At 43.6% G+C, this 18,197-nt stretch overlaps 1 long non-coding RNA gene across 1 annotated transcript; it reads left to right on the top strand.

The window, feature by feature from the left end:
- The first annotated feature begins 1,274 nt into the window (after positions 1-1,274).
- On the top strand, positions 1,275-17,917 carry LOC109318725. Its single transcript, XR_002103306.1, has 3 exons — positions 1,275-1,370; positions 13,426-13,429; positions 17,907-17,917. It is a non-coding gene; the product is annotated as an uncharacterized LOC109318725 (long non-coding RNA).
- Positions 17,918-18,197: the final 280 nt, after the last annotated feature.

The following is an 18,197-nucleotide window of genomic DNA, read 5'->3' on the forward strand; positions in this document are numbered from 1 at the left end:
TTTGCACGACTAAGGACAGATTCTATTCCACTTTGGTGTATAAGTAGATGCAGGCACCTAAGTTTGATTCTGTTCCAGCTCGTGAGTCCCTGAAAAACTGTTGCCAAAGGTGGGTTGGTCTCCCCCTTCCTGACTGCTTTTTTGTGACTCAATGTTGAAACATGTCTGCCGCACCACATACCGCACATTTAGATGTTCTCCATGGTGCAAGGATGCATGACCTGTGCATGCACTGCTCTGCTTTATTTTTCATGGGTTTTTTGACCCCCCAGTATCCAGGAGTCAAAAAAACCCACAGGAAAAAAAAAAGCAGAGCAGCCCATGCACAGGCAGCCTGTGCCACTCAAAAGCAAAGCCAGGCCATCTGGAGCTACGCTCCAGCTGTTGGCCAGGCTCCACACAGCAGAATCGCCACTGCTGCAGTCTGGGAGGCCCCCAAACCCCCAGGTAAGGCTGCAGGGGCCAGCCCAGTGTTGGCTCCAGCCTCCCCTTCCTCACCCAGAGTAACTTGGTGCACTCCAGAGCACTCATGGCACAGGTGTTCCCTGGGACAAGTAGCAGTGGTGCAAGGTGTGCTACCGCTGTTTGTCCCCAAGGAACCAAACTTCCACACTCATCTGGATGTGGCCATTGAGTCTGCTCTACCAAGACTCCTAGATCCTTCTCCATAGTGCTGCCATCCAGCCAGTTGTCACCCATTTCGTATTTGCATTTTTTATTATTCTTCCTGAGGTGTATAGCTCCTTGCATTTGAACTTCATCCTCTTAGTTCTGTCCAACTTTCCCACCTGTCAAGATCTTTCTGAATTGCACTTCTGGCCTCCAGTATGTTCACAATCCTTGCCAATTTTGTCATCTGTAAACTTGTTCAAGAATTTCTGTTCCAGCAGGGAAATCGGTAAGAAACTGTGAACAGCACGAGGCCTAGGAGAGACCTGTGTGGGATTCCACCTGAAACCTGCCTCTCCAACATAGATCTGTTTATTATTACCCTTTGCTTGTGGCTATTGAGCCAGTTGTTTATCCATCTTATAGTAGTTTTTGTCTAGCCCACATTTTGCCAATTTGTCTATGAGATGGCCATGTGAGACTTCGTCAAATGCCTTGCCGAAATCCAGATCTAGGTCATGCCGTAACTGCTTGCAAAAGTAATTCTGAACCATTTTTGACTTGCGGCATCCTTTGTTAGACTCGAGGCACCCCTCAAGAAAGGCCAGCTCTTAGTTTTTGCTCATTTTTTGACTACAGGAAAATGACTACATTTTTTGACTACTAGAGCAAGTCTTCTGTTGCAAAGAGCTCAGAAAAATCACAACAAGTCAGAAAGTTTTCAGCACTATGGGTTTCTATTTGAAATCTCTGGGTTTATCGTGTGAATCATGTTTGCACACTAACCATGCTGACATTGCATGGCACCCTTTGGGAAAGGTGTGACACCTCTCCAGACATCTTGGTTTAATCACTGGCCCACAACAAGTTTTCTGAAAAACCTTCCTCTGGACCAGCTGAGACTAGCCTAATTAGATCATGGCTGTGGCAATCTTGATGAAGGCTTTGTTCTCCTTCATTGAAAAGTTTTGCCTGAGAGGTTCTTTTTTTAAAACTTTGTAATTTCCTGCTGCTACTCTAGTCATTGTAGCCATATCACAATGTCAAGGCTTGATTAATTCAATGAATTATAGCAGAATTGGAGCTGTCAGGGGGTTGCCAGTGTGTCTTGACTGATATTCAATTATTTTTCATGTAAACACCAATGATTTTAACGTCCACACTTTCTAACGTTATTTATGAAACAATTTCTTCGAACCCATCAGTGAAAGAGTCACAGTAACTACCAATGTGTTGGGTGTCACAGTGTGCCACGTTTGGTAGAGTCACCATTAAAATGAGATGCTAGAGAACTAATAGCTTTTCAAAATGTGTTAATCAAGGATCTGTGGGACTGAGTATTCCCCTTGCCTTTAACTACAGTTCACAGGGACTGTTGACACAGTATCCCCTTGACCCCAACAATTTATTTCAGCTATATCTTCAAGGCAAGGACTGATCTGGTATTCCTTATCCAACTGGACCCTTGCAAATTTATTGCTGAATCTTCACTCATGATACCAAGCATTTCTTTGAGTAGTCCCCAAATCAGCAATGGTTTCACAATGAACCTTTCATGCCTTAGTCACCTTTATTCTAAGTAAGCATTCATTTTAGTGAGTCCAAGTGTTATGGATTTTGCCAGAATCCTACAGAGGGGAAAGACTTACAAATGTCAATAACCAACTGAGAATAAAGCTTGGTACAGTCAGTGCTGACAACAGATGTTGCAGAATTTCTTCTGAGATTTAAAAATCTGGCACCGAATCTGTTTTAAAATTAACCATCTGATTCCACAGGAAATTACAACAAAGGAGCATCCATTCATGCAGTGCAATAATGTGTTTAATCAATAACTGACCATTTGCAAATATAGTGGTAGTAATTGTGTATACTGACTGTGTGTCCCGTTATATATTTCAGTGCACTAAAACTTGAAGCTGAGTAGCTGTGAAATAACATATATGAGAAAAGTGCTTAACTTGGTCTAACTCTCACTGAGATCAGTGAAGCCACGACAGTCTAGACCAGCTGAAGATCTGGCCCCTGTTTTTGTAATTACATCTCTCTCTTCTTGGTGAAGAAGCCTGGCTTGCTTTGTAATGTCACTTATAGTTTTTTCCCCTCCTTTTTGAGTCCTCTGTTCTTCCCTTTTTGCCCTGGGGCTCCTGTGTTGTTATTACTGGAAGTGCTCTGTAATAGAGACATGCCAGTATGAACAGCTTTGCTGTGGCAGGTAGGGGCACTGGAGTGTAATGCATTGGTATAGTAACCTAGCTACATGCTTTTCCATGACCCTTGAATTTATACTCTTCCATTCTTAACTTAAAATCTCATCAAAACTAAGAGCAAGGCAATTTTAAAGAAGACAGTTTGCTCCTTCACGGTCAGTTTTTCTATTAGACACTGACTGGCTCTCAGGGTACAGAGAAGATATACCACATAAAAAGAATTGGATACTCATTGCATCTGTGGGAAACACAATTCCATCCCAACTCTCATAGTGCCAAGGAACATGTGCAAGTGGTGACACTCTTCTATCCATCTCCTGTGGGAAAATATGAACATCTGGATGATGGTAGGGGATTCAGACTTCCTCTTGGAATTCATCATTTTCCTTAAACCTAATATACACATGGGTGTGAGCCTGGAATATGAGATATTGGATAGAACGTAGAGCTGATTAAGTCAGGTATATTGAAGTATGTCATGCTCCTCAAAGAAAAACCCCATCATCAACCAATTGGATTGTTTTATTTTGGCATTTTATGAATTAATACTCTGTATATGAATGTACAGTTTAATGGAATTTTTACAGCATATGTACTGAAAAGCTAATGCTTTTTTAAGAGCAGGATTGCATTCTTAATTTTCCACTCAAGTAATTTAGAAACCATTAGTTTAAGTGAAAATCTAAGATAAAGTACATCCATGTGGTTACAATGGCTCCTCTGAAGACTGCACTTATGACTGTCTGAGAAAGATAAATTTCTAATTGCATTTCATCACATCAGCTGCATCAAAATGCAAGGCTGTTTTGTAGATAGCTGCCCAAGCAAGCTTTGAATGGGATTAAGTTGTACAAAGTCTATATTTTCCATGAAGAGCTTCTCTTTCTCTCTGACCTGACTTTTGATAATACATTGCTCAGCAGAGAGATCGGGGCTGTGGAAATACTGGTTGAATGCAAGAGAGGTGTTCTCAGCTCCCAGAGCATAGGCTACCTAAGTGAAGTTGGGAAGCCCAGCCATTTAGTGCCGGCCATCAGTGGATTTGGCTTTTAAGACCCTCTCGTCAGCATTTATATGATGCAGATCCTTTTTCTCTGTACTTCCAGCTTTCCCCGTGCATTGAGCAGGGAACCATATTATCTAGCTCACAGCAATTCACAAGATATCAAACTTGGTAACACTAAGTAGAGCAATATCCAATGACCTCTTGGTATTCAGGGTACATCCTCATGAGGTAGACACCCCTTCTGCAAATCCACCACCAGCAAGAAGTCATCTAATTGAAAACCTTAAACTGGGAGCTGAGCATGAAGACTTGATGAAGCTGCTGCCTTAAGCAAAACTAGCATCCCGGACTCAGCCAAAGCCCTTCCGTGAGGGCTGCAGCCATGGGGAGAAGCCTTACATGCCCTTTAGCATGATCCCTTGCATTTTACCAACCAGACCCATGCAGTTTTAATGGGGAAGTCTGCAGGACCTTCCTTGCTTCACTCTGTTGCTAGCACCAGGTGGTGCTGGGTAAAGGCATAAAGAGGGTCTAGCTGCCAGCAGCCTTGTGTGATGTGGCTGCAGAGAAGCGCCAGCCACGTGCTCGTTGTATGAGAGAATGTGCAAGTTCCCTTTGCTTTCGTTCATTTGAGATCAAGACCATTCAGTTGTAAAAGGGAGAAGACAGGCAAGTCTACAATATGGGGCCTGTGGCTGGGTCTTACTCTGCCTTGAGACTTTACATGGAGCTTAATCTGAGTGACACTTTACCACCAGTGACATGCATTATTAAATTAAACTCTTTGCTCATCTGCCCTTGGGGCTTCCACATTCTCTGTGATGGATGGTTTCCGTTTGCTAGACCTTCATGTTATTCACCAGGCAGAGTCTTCAAGCCACCACAGCTTGTAAAACAGCCCCCGGATGTCTTCTACCTTGTACTATTTCGCTCATTTTCAAGGCATCTGGGAATTCAGATTGCATGAAAAATTACACAGACTGCAGTCCTGTGTGATGCTACTGCTCTTCCCCAGTAAGTGAGCAGAGTATATATCACCATGTCCTCTTACAAGCACAACCATATCTAGCTGCAGTCAAAATTTCCTTTCAATAGCCAGCCTAGAACAGCACTTCAGAGGTAGTGGGCTGTGGATATTTTTAGCTAGCTTAACGCCTGAACAAAACGTGGCAGCATGGAAGCAAGGTAATTAATACCCCTGGGTTCTCTGCTGCACCACACATCAGTAATCACTAGTAGATTTTCTTGCATGTATTTGGGAAACAAATGGAGAGTTTTTGCATCCTGGGGCTGGCCTCAATTTTATATACAAATATATTTTAAAAACTTTTCACAATCCATAAGGGACCTAATAACTGTCAACAGTTTTCTTGTTGCATCAAAGCTTGTAATGGTGACTTTTGCTGTTATTTTAATGACAAAGCTATCTTTTTTGAGTGCTCCCTCTATGGATATTTCAAGAGTTAGAGGAGCACAGTCACACTTTGCCTTGCTAGCCTTTCTTGGCATATAAGGGAATAGAAAGAACTGAAAACCACTGAAATCATTTGATCCTTTTTCATTAAAGGAGAATGATGTTTCATTTTATCCTTGCCCTGACATCTCATTATACTGAAACTTTCAAGAAGCATGTTATAAAGCAGTGGTGAACTCTGTCGCCTTCATCAAAGGCCAGCACCAACTGAAAGGAGGATCATTTAAAGATCTCTTTATCACTTCACGTAGGCTCACATATGCTGATGCATTGTAAATATCATTTAGCCATTCTCGTAGGCAGAGGACAGTTTCACTGTGCTTTATTAAATTTCCCGTTCAAGTCTTTAAAGATAGTATGAAGTTTTCAGGGAACATAACTAAAATGTACCACCTTATTCCCTTCTAAAGCTAGAGATGGACAAGAATTTCATGACTGGCCCTGGGCCAGGTTTACACTCTACTGAGCCAGAATAAAACCCTGGATCTGAACCATGTTTCTCAGGAAAAATGGACCGGAGCATCATAGTTATGGTTATTTAGTGTCACTACTTTCTGATGATCCTGTTTCTTATAACCGGCAGCTACAGGTTTCAGCTTATGCTAATGGGCTCAGCTTCAAAAGACCATTAGTATGGTAAACGAAACGATACCTGCCAGTATGGGTATCACCGTCCCTGCTTTCATCAAGAATCTGTGTGTATATGCTGTCATTCGTCCACTTCGTCTCTAATGGGAGTAGAGAAACATTTAGAAAGAAATCACCTGCCTGTATCTTAACTGCAGTCACCTAATCAATAAATGTATGTTAAATGTTTCGTTTGCTATTGTGATGCATCAAGAACATTATTACTGTGGTTTGGTGGAAGTAGTTCCATGCTGAAAAATGGCAACAAATGTTGGCTTGATCATTACCGTTTTCCAAATGAATATGTAAGGTTTATTTTTAATGATGAACAAGAATCTCTTAGTGACTTATACAAGGATGGCTGAGAGCAACACTAGAAATGGGGTAAAATCTGAAACCCTGCTGTACGGAAAAAGGGAGGTGAAAGAGCAGAGGGAAGCGGGGAGAGCTGGGGAAAGAGTCTGTGACTCTAGCAAAGGTTGCAATGCTGCACATAACATATGGGTTAAAGCTGAAAGAGGATGGTTGGAGGGGAACATATGGGGTAGCTAAAAGAGCACTTCTGAAACTTGAATAAACTATTTTTCCAGCTGGTTATAGCGCTGGTGACATGGCTACACTTGGATCCGCTGAATGTCGCCAATATGGAATCTGTTTGAAGGAGGTTGTTTTTCTCTGTCTCTTCTTAGGAAATACAGATCTTATCTTTGTTTCTGTCTGCTTCCCTGCATTTGTTTTCTTGCTCTTGGTTGCCAGTACACAGTGTATGAAAGAAAGGACACAAACAAAACATGTTGAGGCTTGAGAAGTAGGGTTGGCTTGAAAAATAAGCACTGCCCCCATTAAGGATAACAGCTTAATAAGTAGGGGAGGGGATTAACGCCCTTTTAAGTGCCTAAATCTAACACTGAGATGACAATAGTATTAATCAAATTTCTTTTTAACCCTGGACATTTCTAAACCCTGCTAGCATCCAGGTTTCTACTGGAAACTGTGTCTGAGACCTCTCGCCTAGTACTTTGGGAGAGCTGGGTTCTAGTCACTGCTCCAGTGAATGTAATCAAATATATTTAAATACTAATGGGAGCAGGGATCCCTGGATCTCCACTCCCTAGTGAGTGCTAAGACTGAGCTGTTCTCTCTTGCTTCATGAGTACTTAATTCTTCAGTGTCACACCTTATACCAGGGGTAGGCAAAATACAGACCGTGAGCTCGATTCAGCTCCTCTTCGATTGTATCCAGCCCATGGTTGCCCCTGCAGCACTCCACATAGGGCCGAGCCCCACCTGCTCCCGCCTCAGCCCTCCTGTGCCCAGCCCTGGCCAGTGAGCATCGTTTCCCAGCCGGGCTGCTCCTGGTACGCTTGTAGTTGCCGAGGTACTGCTTGGCTCCCGCTGCCTCCAGTGGCTCCTCCTCGTTCTCCTGCCCCTGCTGTGCTGCCCCAGGCAGCACATAGTGCACGGAAGTGGTGGCAGCCATGGGTACCACACGGGCAGCCAGGTGGGGGGAGCTGTAGCTGGGCAGCACCTTCTCCATCGTGCAGCGCCCCAGCTCCAGCTCTTGGCCATCTTCCACCCACTCTGTCTATTGGGCATAATGAGCAGCCAGTTCCTCAGGCAGGGGCATGCTGGGAGCAGATTGGGGCTTTACCTTGGCCCCTAGCACCACCTTGTCACCATCCCCACAATCCTTGGCCCTGGCCCTGGCCCTGCTTGTCCATCCCACTCCCAGATGCTACTCCCTGCCTGCCTGCAGCCCCATCCCATCCATCCATGGAGACCCCAGGATCTCTGGGCAGTGACAGAGCAGGGCCAGGCCCCAGGGCACAGACATTTAGGGAGTTTTAGTAAGCTGTTGCAGGCAGGGCAGGAGGTGTGTGTGTGGGTGCACCAGCCCCAGCCCATGACAGCTCACCAAAACTCCCTAAGTGGCCTTCTGGCCAAAATAATTGTCTATCCCTGCCTTATATCATGTTGGACAGGGCAGAGCATTATGCAAAGATGCCATACTCTGTACCCTGGCAGTCCCTTTCTTGGGTGTCTAACTCCCATGAATTGTATATGGAAGCTTTATACATGGAGTGCATTATTTTGAGTCAAGCCTGAAGGTGTATGTAAGCTGCTCTCTTCAGTGTAGTGTAAAAGTACATAAGAACTTTAAATGAATTAGCTCAGGGGCTGGAATATTTTGAATCTAGCTCCAAACGGTCAAAAGTGTCCATTACTCTGGAGTGTTTCCATGTCTGAATGTCCAGCTGGAGATGCTATGGACCAGATTTTAAGAGCTGTTAAGCAGCCATAGCTCCAACTGAAAGCTTGGATATAAAAAATAGGTCTAAAGTGTCTTTGACTGGCCAGAATCAGTGGCCATTTCTAAAAATGAGGAATTTCCCTTTCAAGCAATATATATGAGTTTTAATTTCTAGCTGTTTATAGTTAAAAAATATGTTGGCTGCCTGATATTACACAGTATCACAGCTGCAAGACCATATGTCTTGGCTTCAGGTAGGTATAATATATAAATGTGGTGTTTGGTGTTTCTATATCTATTTTTTTTCTATGGTACAGTATTGTAAATTATTTCAGTCGATGTGTTTAGAATAGGCCTCATAACCTAAGCCTGATGTTAGATGCTTGGAATAAAGACCATTTTCAAATGCTGAGAAGTAACCAAAGGAAACACATTCAACAGCAGTAGACTGTATCCTCTTAAGGTACAGAAAACACTATTGAAGAAAAATGGTCTCAAAGCAAATTCTAACACAGAGATTGAGGATGATCACTGTCAAGAATACTTCTTTTTGACCAGAAAGATAATCACTGTTACCTCTGTGTTTTGGAGTTAGGGCTATTTTCCAGTCCTGGGATATTACTTATTTGACAGCATGAAAATAACATAGGGAAATACTTGAACTCCATGTGTTAATAAAGCAGCAATCTAAATGATTACTCTGAGCTGTCAGAAGGGAAGGGCTAGTTGCCTTGCTGTCTTGGATTATCCTTTACAGTGTAACTAACCTTTACAATGCATTGTAAATTTTGTGATCTGTGGGGCTTTTTTTTTTAAAGCCATGGCTGCCAACATCAAGATATAACATAAAAAAAAAAATTCAGTTTGATTTTAACAAATGACTCTAGTCTTAGAAGTCTAGAGGATGAAATCTTGAAAATCTGATTTAAATTTCACCAGAGGTTCAGAAATCTTCAAGTTATCGTCTTTAAGATGATCTTCTGACTTTGGGGACCGAGCTTATTTTGGAATGCCTAGACTTGAAAACATTTTTGAATAACTCAGTTTGCACATGTCCTGTTCACGTAAGTTTTAAAGGCTACAGTTTTCAGGTCAGTTCTTTTGACAGGGCAAATAGGGATGTTGGGGCCCCCGTCAGTAAGATCAGAGATCCCACTATTCCCTGTTCCTCCCATTTTCTCACTCCCACAAAATAACAGTTCTGGATGCTTTCCCTGCTTTTCCATTGCTTGTAAATTCATATAGAACAAATATTTAGGGTCAGGCGGAAGGATAATCAAAATGCTGGGACTTGAGCTGCTTCTCCTCGGCAGGTATCAGCAGGAAAGCTCCCAGGGTCCGGGAGATCACTCTGTGCTGTGCACGTAGCTAGGAAACTCTGATCTCTTTTTGTTTCTCTGAACTAGCCCTGTACATGTCTAAGAAGTCAGCTTGCATGTAGGAACAACCACTGTTTTCAGTGACAGTGCAGTCTATATTGAAAGCATACGTACATTGGGCTCTTTCAGAGAGGCTTTTCCATTTTTCATTCTTTCTGCATTATTTAATTTAAAACAAAAGTTGTTTGAGAGTTTTGCCACGTATTGCTGCTAGCCTAAGGATGAAACTATTGACATATTGTTTTAAAAATGAGCTGTCCTGTTTATTCTGTTGTAATGGGCATGCATTTCCAGGCTGATCTCGGAGTGTGTGGCAACCCTGCCGCTGTCACTGCTCTCTCTGGCTGACCTGAGTGCACACAGGGCCCCAGAGGTATGGGCAGCAAGGCTGAGCAGGGGACAGTGGTAGCGACAGACTGGTTGCCTTCCTGCACTTGTCCCTTGCCTGCCTCCATTTTCCGCCCTGCCTCCCCCACTGACTGAGGCAGGAGCTGGAAGGAGGAACCTGTCCACTGTCATTGCTGACCTGGGCTGGTGGGGGAGAGCCCCAGAGCTCCTGCCTCACTCCAGTTGCTCAGGGCCAGGGCAGCAGCTCCAGTGTGCAGGCTGCTCCCAGCATCTGCTCCTGGCCAGTAGGGATGTGTGAAGTGGGCCCCGTTCGATTCAGATTCGGCCCAAATCAGGGACAGTGATTTGATTCAGATTGCTGTTCCTGTTTCGATTCAGCCAAATCCGAATCTAAAGATTTGATGCTGATTCGGAGATAGACACAGCTTTACATTTTTTTCTACATACCTCAAGGTACCAGCACAGCTTGTGAATGCTGCGATACTGGGGCAGAAGGAGCGTCCCACAGGGGTGGGGGGGAGAGCCTCCATGTGCTCGGCAGTGAACTCGGAAGTGGGCCAGAAGTCCTTCCAGTCCACTTCCAGGTCCACTGGAGGACGTGTCAAACCCCTCCACCTGCACCCCTACAGCTCAGCAATCAGCCATGGGGGGAGGCCGGGTGCTCCCCCAAACCCAGGAGGCACCAGTCGCCAAGGTGGGGGGGGGGGCAGCAGACCCGGAGGTGCTTCTGATCCACTTCTGGGTCTGTTGCCGACTATGCTGGGGAGCCCCCCACACTTCACTGCCTGGTATCTTGAGGTATGTAGAAAAAACATTTAAAGCTGTGTCTCTCAGAATCACCAAACATTTCCGAATCTCTCCAGATCGAGGCAAAGGGATCCAATTCAATTTGGAGAGATTAAAGGGTCCTCTGATTCAGTTTGGATTCGGAGATTCAGCCACTGAATTGGGCCGAACCTCCGCCAAATTGAATTAGGGACTGAAGCTTTGCAGAGCCCTACTGGCCAGTGTGGGGGAGAGGCAGGGTGGGAGGAACTGGCAGGCCCAGCTGGGCCCAGCCAAGCCTGGCTTCCTGCACAGCAGCTCCCACTGTCAGCCCAGGGACAGCAGCAGCAGCTGGGAGGAGGTTTCTCCTTCCAGTGTGTGCTTCTTGCCTCACTCCCCAGTGAACTCCTCTGGCCACCAGGGCTCCAGTCACACCTCACTCCCATCCTCCTATGGTCTAAGGATTTTCCCTTTTAGGAAATCCTGGATCTGGCTATACCTGGAGAAGAAACGAAAGCTGGGAAGAGCAGAGGTTTTGCAAGGAAGAACCCACCTCAGGAGATAATTTAGACCAGTGATTCTCAAGCTTTTAAGACTCAAGGTACCGCTCATTAGACTCAGGGCACCCTCAGAAAAGGCCAGCTCTTAGTTTTCAATTCTTTTGTTTTTTGATTATGGAAAAATAATAAAGCAATGCTTCTGTTGCAAAGAACTTGGAAAGACCACCACAGGTCAGAATGTCTTTAACACTACAGATTCCTGTTTGAAACCTCGGGTTTTATCTTGTGAATCATGTTTGCATGCCTAATAGTGCTGGCATTGCGTGGCACTCTGACACCCCTGAAATGATCTCAAGGTGCTATGGCACCCTGGTTGAGAATCATTAATTTAGATAAAAGATTATGTTTTCCTATTACGCTAATTAAGGAAGACAATCTCCAGCAAAAAAAGAGACCATTTGGGCCACATCCAGACCATATGGTTGTGGGAGCCCAATATTCATGAATTCTATTTAGACTCATGCACCATTGGCAGAATTGTCACCATGTCTAAATGTGAGACATGTTTTCCTCTTTATGTCTGGAAGGCTTCAACAGAAAAACAGTGTTTCACAAATGTTTGGACCTGCTATTCAGAAGTGCTCAGTGCCCTCGCATTTACATTAATGAGAGAGAAAATTAAATGTTTTGGAATGATTGTTTGAAAGATGCTGTATGTGGTCTATCACAACTTCAAGAGAGAGAGAACATTTTTGTTTCTTTCAAAAATGTTCATTGACTGCAGCTTGTATTTTGAGCGTGTATTTTGTTCAAAACAGGGGCGGGACATCCAACATGACTTTTCTTCAATGATTTTTTTGGGTGTCAATAGTTTTGTAAAAGAGTAAAACTATATATAGAGAAGTCCTGTAACAACTTGATGGTAACTCAGGGAAGCAAGCAGCCACTATTTATTTTGTTCTGCCTGCTGCATTAATTTTCATCAGATTTAAATGGTCTGAATAGACAGCAGGCATCCGATCTGAAAGAATAATTTGTGTTTGTTTGGTTAGTTTTGTTCTTCTTTCCCCAAACACACATTGCTGGATTATGCCTGTGAAGACAATTAAAAAGGGTCATTTTCTCTAGACACACTGTAAAGTATACAATGCAAAGGGTGGTATGCGAGTTTAATTTTGAGGGCTTTTCTAGAAAAAATAAAGACTTTCATGTGACACAGGTTTAACTCTATCAGATAAGCCATACAGTCCTTTTTTTTTTTTAACTTACAGATTATCTGCTTCAAGTACCCATATCTTGGATGAGTATTTAATGGAAGAAGGAGGGGATAGGAAAAAAATATTGTGAGCCTTTTTCTTAACTTTGGTAAGGTTGCAAAAGTTCAGTAGCATGTGTTCCGAGCTCATTAACCTAAATATCACTGGAAACTTCAGTACCATTTTTCTTTTTACTTTAAAAAAATGCAAAACATCATACTGATTTCCTCTGAAAAGATAATTAGCAACTGATTGCTCACTGACTTTGTAATAAATATTTCACTTCCAAGAAAGATTACTGCATGCTTTCCATTATGATACTTTGGGACAGATTGTGTGACTGTCATCTAACCTGGGTAAGACAGGGAACCCCTTAGTAAGCTGACCAAATGATCTACTTGCCTATAATAGAAGCTCTTTTTATATCCTAGACCATGTATCATATCCCATTTAAGGAAACTTGTCAGTATTTGGCCCCTCCGATACAGATGTCATGGATCCCCTGTGATGGATCCCACCTTCAGGAAGCTGAGCAAAGAAGGGCAAAAAAAAGCCAGGGTCTCAAAGCCAGAGGCATGTCCTTTAGAAGCCATGTCAAGGCTGGCTAAAGGGGATTTGATAGGAAGGAGACTGGACAGGGCTTTTCAGGGAGTTGTAAGGCGGAGTTGAAATGGGGGGACGGATCCATGACAAGAAGTTCTTGTCCTTGCGGAGATCAATTTTGATGGCCCAGTGTGAGTACCTTTTGTTATATATAGTTTTATAATTGGACATCTAAGCTACATCTAGACATGCGTGGACATTTGATTCCCCAGGGACAACTAGCAACGGCGCACCTTGTGCCACCTCTACTTGTCCCCAGGGAATGCCTGTGCCATATATACACTGATGCGAGGCAAGTAACCCTGGGTGAGCTGGCCCTAGAAACCTTATCTGGGATCCTGGGGGCATTGTGGGGTTGTAGCAGTGACGATCCTACCATGTGCAGTCTGGCCAACAGTGGAGTGTGGCTCCGGGCAGCCAGGCTCTGGCTTCAGGCAGTGCATGCTACTGCCATGTGCACTGCTCTGCTTTTTTCCTTTGTGGGTTATCCCTGGGTATTGGGCTGGGATGGCTCCATGGATGCCCAGCTCAATGGCATGCAGGGCACGTGGAGGCAGGAGGTGGTCGAGCCTCATGGCGCAAGTCTTCTGCCTCTGGTGCCAGAAGCCCTGTGTGGCAGCAAGAGCTGGCTCAGTTCTGCCTGAAAGTATGCACTAGTGGGCTGGGCTGGCACATGGAGCCCCTGGGTCTCAGGTGGTGCCCCATGCCACTGGGAGTCTCTGGCAGCAGTGGGCCACGAGCACCCTGATGGCCCACTGCTGCTGCAGGGGAGGGACCTGTGCATTGTGCGGGAGTGGGGTGACACACTCCTCCCACACAGTTCCCACACACACCCCACAACCCTACCCACAAACCCCACACCCACAAGCCACCCCTTGTTTCTTCTCCATGGGTAACGATTTATTTTTCTGGTATACCTGATAACAGGCACAGAACAGTAGCTAGTGATTTGTATGCTATTTTAGCTAAAATTTCATATACAGATCTGAGTTTTCCCAAGTAGTGAACAGTCAGCTCAAGAGATTTGGTTTGGAAAATCCTATTGACTTAAATAAAAGCAACATAAATTGTGTGGGAGTGACTACAGGGTTGCAATGAATGTTTGGATCATTGCTGTATAGCTTAAAGTACAGCCACTACCTTCAGGATAGGAACATTCAAAATCCCATTCTATTCAGAAATGCTTCTGCTACTGTGCTTTTTATTACCTGCTGAAACTGTACTACAGAAGAAAATGGTATAGGTTCAGGAATAATCTATCAAGGCAATGATTACACAAGATGACAGGTCAAATACTGATGGAAAATTTTCAAATGCCTCCCTCAGTGCTTATGTATGCATCTGTTTTGCTGCCAAAATGGAATAATTGAACATGCCACAAAGTGGTCATGTCTGTTGAATTCCTTGTTTGCATTTACAAATGTGGGCTTCTGCTTACAGAGGAATGTGGGCCTGCAAATACTGTAGATGAGAAGATTGGCTCCATTTTAAAATACTGCGTCTCTTATATTTGTGAGAAGTACGTCAAGGAAAATTCTGGTCTATTTGTTACGATAACATACAGAAGCAGGTAAAAGAAATAAAAGAAAGATTGTGTCCCACTTAATTGTTGTGGTTGAGATGTAGACTAAGGGTGTGATCTAAATCTAGATGAATTAATGGGAATAATTCCATAAATTTTGGTGTTTTTTGATTAAGCCCCAAAGGCTGTCAATTAACACTAATTGACTTATTTAAACTATTTCTAGATTTTCCTATCAGCCCTGTAACACTGAAGCACCTCAAATACACATTTCATTCAACAGCTTCTGAAGAAAATCATGCTTATATTCTGTATGACGAAACGGCCTTCTTGTATGGAAGTTCCTGCCATTGATGGCATGTGCCGTACTCCAATTGACTTGAATACTACAATATCTGCAAGCCTTCTGATGTTCAAAGACCTCAAGCCTTTGTTTTCAAGAAGTGCTCATCTTAAAACCTTTTCAGTTCATTTCCTATTCTTCTACTGGAAAAAAGCCTGCCAAAATATGCTTTGGAGAATAATAACAGAAGTTAAATGGAAGACATCTGATCAGAATATTTCACAGGTAATTATTTGATTTGATATTTGCAGGACTTTTTATCTTCAAGCAGTTTACCACTGAATATTTTACTGCCTCTCCTCTGCACTGACTGCTACAAATGAAAACATTAGCATTACATGAGAATACAGTATTTTGCACTCTCTGTTCATTCTCCCGTACATATTTATTTCCTCTATTGATTCATGTTGTTCTTTATCACTGTGAAATACAAATAAATAAATACACCTTCTCAGATCATTTTATTAAACAGTTTGTATTCTAAACAGTTATTTAACAATATGGTTGCAAGTGTTTTCAAGTGTTGCAGCCATATTGTTAAATACCGGTGTAAAGTACACCTCAAGGAACTCATCATATACATTTGAGGAGTCATAAATTGAAGTAGTATAAATTAGGGCTGTGCAAAACTTTGAGTGGTGATTTGATTCGGAGGAGCTTCAGCCCAGTTCGGTGGCTGAATCTCTGAATCCGAATCGAATCAAGGAACCAATTTAAAGGTCTGAATTGATTCAAAGCTCTCCGAATCTTCAGAAATGATTTGGAGATCTTTGATAATTCAGGAAGTCCCCGGTGGCTGCATCAGGGAGCTGCAGCCAACTCCAAGCTGGTAAGTACAAGGGGCGGGGGAGAGGGGCTGGAGGAGGGGACCTTGGGGGGACCCCTGCCAGCCCCCCAATCCCTGCCCACCCCAGCTCCTTGTACTTTAAAAAAAGCCTCAGCAAATTGGGTGCTGCTGGGCGGGGTGGAGGGCAATCATCACTGCCCCATGCTGCATGGTGGGCTCTGCATGAGCCCACTGACCCCTCTGTTCCTCCAGCCCCGCCCCCCACGGGTGCCCCACCCAGGCCAGCTCCAGCCCTTTAAGAAAAAAAGCCAAGAAAAGCCCCAGGACTCACTGTTCCTGCCACAGCTTTGGGACTTCAAGGGCTTGTGTAGAGCCCCTCATGTAGCGTGGCGCAGTGCGGGGCAGCAGCGATCACCCCCCCACACACAAACCCAGCAACACCCAGTTAGTCGGGGCTTTTTTCCCCGAGTGCTGGGAAATGGGGTGGGCAGGGCAGCCATTGCCAGGCTGGGAGAGTGGGCGGGGGATGGGCCTGCCTGATTCAGCCGAATCGAATCAGAACAGTGATCCCCGAATTGAATCACTGTCAACCGAATCCGAAGCGAATACTAGCCACTTTGCACAGGCCTGGTATAAATCAGCATAGCTCCATTGAACTTAGAGGAGCTATGCTGATTTATGCCATTCCCAAACCTTCAACTGTAGGATGAGGAGCATGGAAATCTTGCTTAATTTCCTTTGAGCCTGAAGTTAAGTTTCTCTGTAGCAGAGACCCCTTTATCTGAACAGTTAACATATATGAATCAGAACCGAACAGACCTTTTTTTCCTAAAGTCTTACATATGAGCCTGTTTGCAGGACTTCTTTACCCAAGACCTGCTGAATTCAACAGGATCTTTCAGTAGACTTATGTGGACCTTGGATTGGGCCCTCTAGCAACTGTTACATTAAGTGAAATTAAAAAAAGAAAGGACAAGGTACTAGATTGCTCTGAAGTATGCTGGTATTAGCCCCTTGTTGACAGGAATTATGATTTGTTGCCATACTTTCCAGGCTGCTGGGTGACTGGCCTACTGGAGGTAATGGGCCAGATCCATCTCTGTTATGACCCTATCACACCAGGCATGTATCAGACCCAGTGAGTCTATGAATTTATAGACTGTGGTGCACCTTGTTCTGATGCATCCGGAGAACCAACAACACAATCTTGAAAGCTAAGTTGTACATGCCAATTTTATCTTGACGTTATAGTTCAGAGTATTCAGGGAGGGGGCAATGAGGTGCCAGGCGTCTTCCAGTTTTCATGAAAATGAGATGCTACTTCAAATTTTGAATGGTTATTTTTTCACTGACAGTGACCACACCCTTTTCTAATAGGTCACTGAAAAGATAAAAAAGACAGTCATCTAGACAATAGACTCTCCCCTATTACAGGTTAAACTATGGGTGCATGCTGTTGTTGGAAGGGTAGCTCACGTAGGAAACACATGGCATTTTTTGCTGTGTACTTGTTTTTGGTATGAGATTGAGAAGTCAGAAGTCATGCAGTCTCATATTTCTATGTTCTGCTGTCATTACAATTCTGGGTCTATCTTTCTATTTCTATACAGCAATCAGAAGAGAAAATTGATAAAACAAACCCATTCTTCCGGCAAAGATGTGGCAGAAAGTTGTAAGGCTATGTAACCAGTTTCTTTCTTATGTTTGTAGTCATGTTACTAAGCCTCATTCTCTACACCTAGTGCTGTTAAGAAACAAAACTTGTTCCACAAAAAGGAGTTATTGTTTTGTTTGTGTTTACATGCTTATTTGACCAGGAAAATTTAAATGCTGGTTTAATGCAAGAAGAATATGGATCATTACTAAATACTGATAGATACATTACACTTTGAATAGCAAACCGAAGGGGAAAATGTGTCATTTTCTCTGTGGTTTTAAGGCTTCACAGTTTGATTTTAATTGGCTAAAAAATGCAGGATACCATTTAGAGCAGTGGTTCTCACCATTTTTTGTACCAGGACCCATTTGTAAACATTGATGGCCAGTCCTGGTCCAGTGCACCTCACTCCCGACCCACTACCCCTGCTCCCCAGCCTGCAAAGGAAAAGCTATGGGTTCCCGTTTTTTTCTCCTTTAAGGGATTGTGTTGATCCACGTTTTAAATTTCCTCACAACCCTTTCACATATTCTTGTGGCCCACTTTTGGGTCGCAACCCACAAGCTGAGAAACACCGATTTAGAATATATGTTACCTGTAAAGAGATGTAAAAATGAACTGTAGTTTCTTACAGATTCTTGCCGATAAGGCCAACCTGTATAACTGATCAAGAGCTGCAAACCAAAAAAGTTTTCTAGAGGCCCTTCTTAAAGACTGAAATTAAATAGCACCTCCTTGCACTGAGGTTATTTTTCTTTCCTCAAAATTTGCTCCCACTCTAAAAACAAGTGATCATGCTACCTGGAATCGCTGCTTCCTGATGGCAGGTCACATTCTCCGATCCAGCCAAGCTGGGCTCA

Source organism: Crocodylus porosus, unplaced genomic scaffold (assembly GCF_001723895.1).
Source record: "Crocodylus porosus isolate Cpor-Errol unplaced genomic scaffold, CroPor_comp1, whole genome shotgun sequence".
In the NCBI taxonomy this organism is placed as follows: domain Eukaryota; kingdom Metazoa; phylum Chordata; order Crocodylia; family Crocodylidae; genus Crocodylus; species Crocodylus porosus.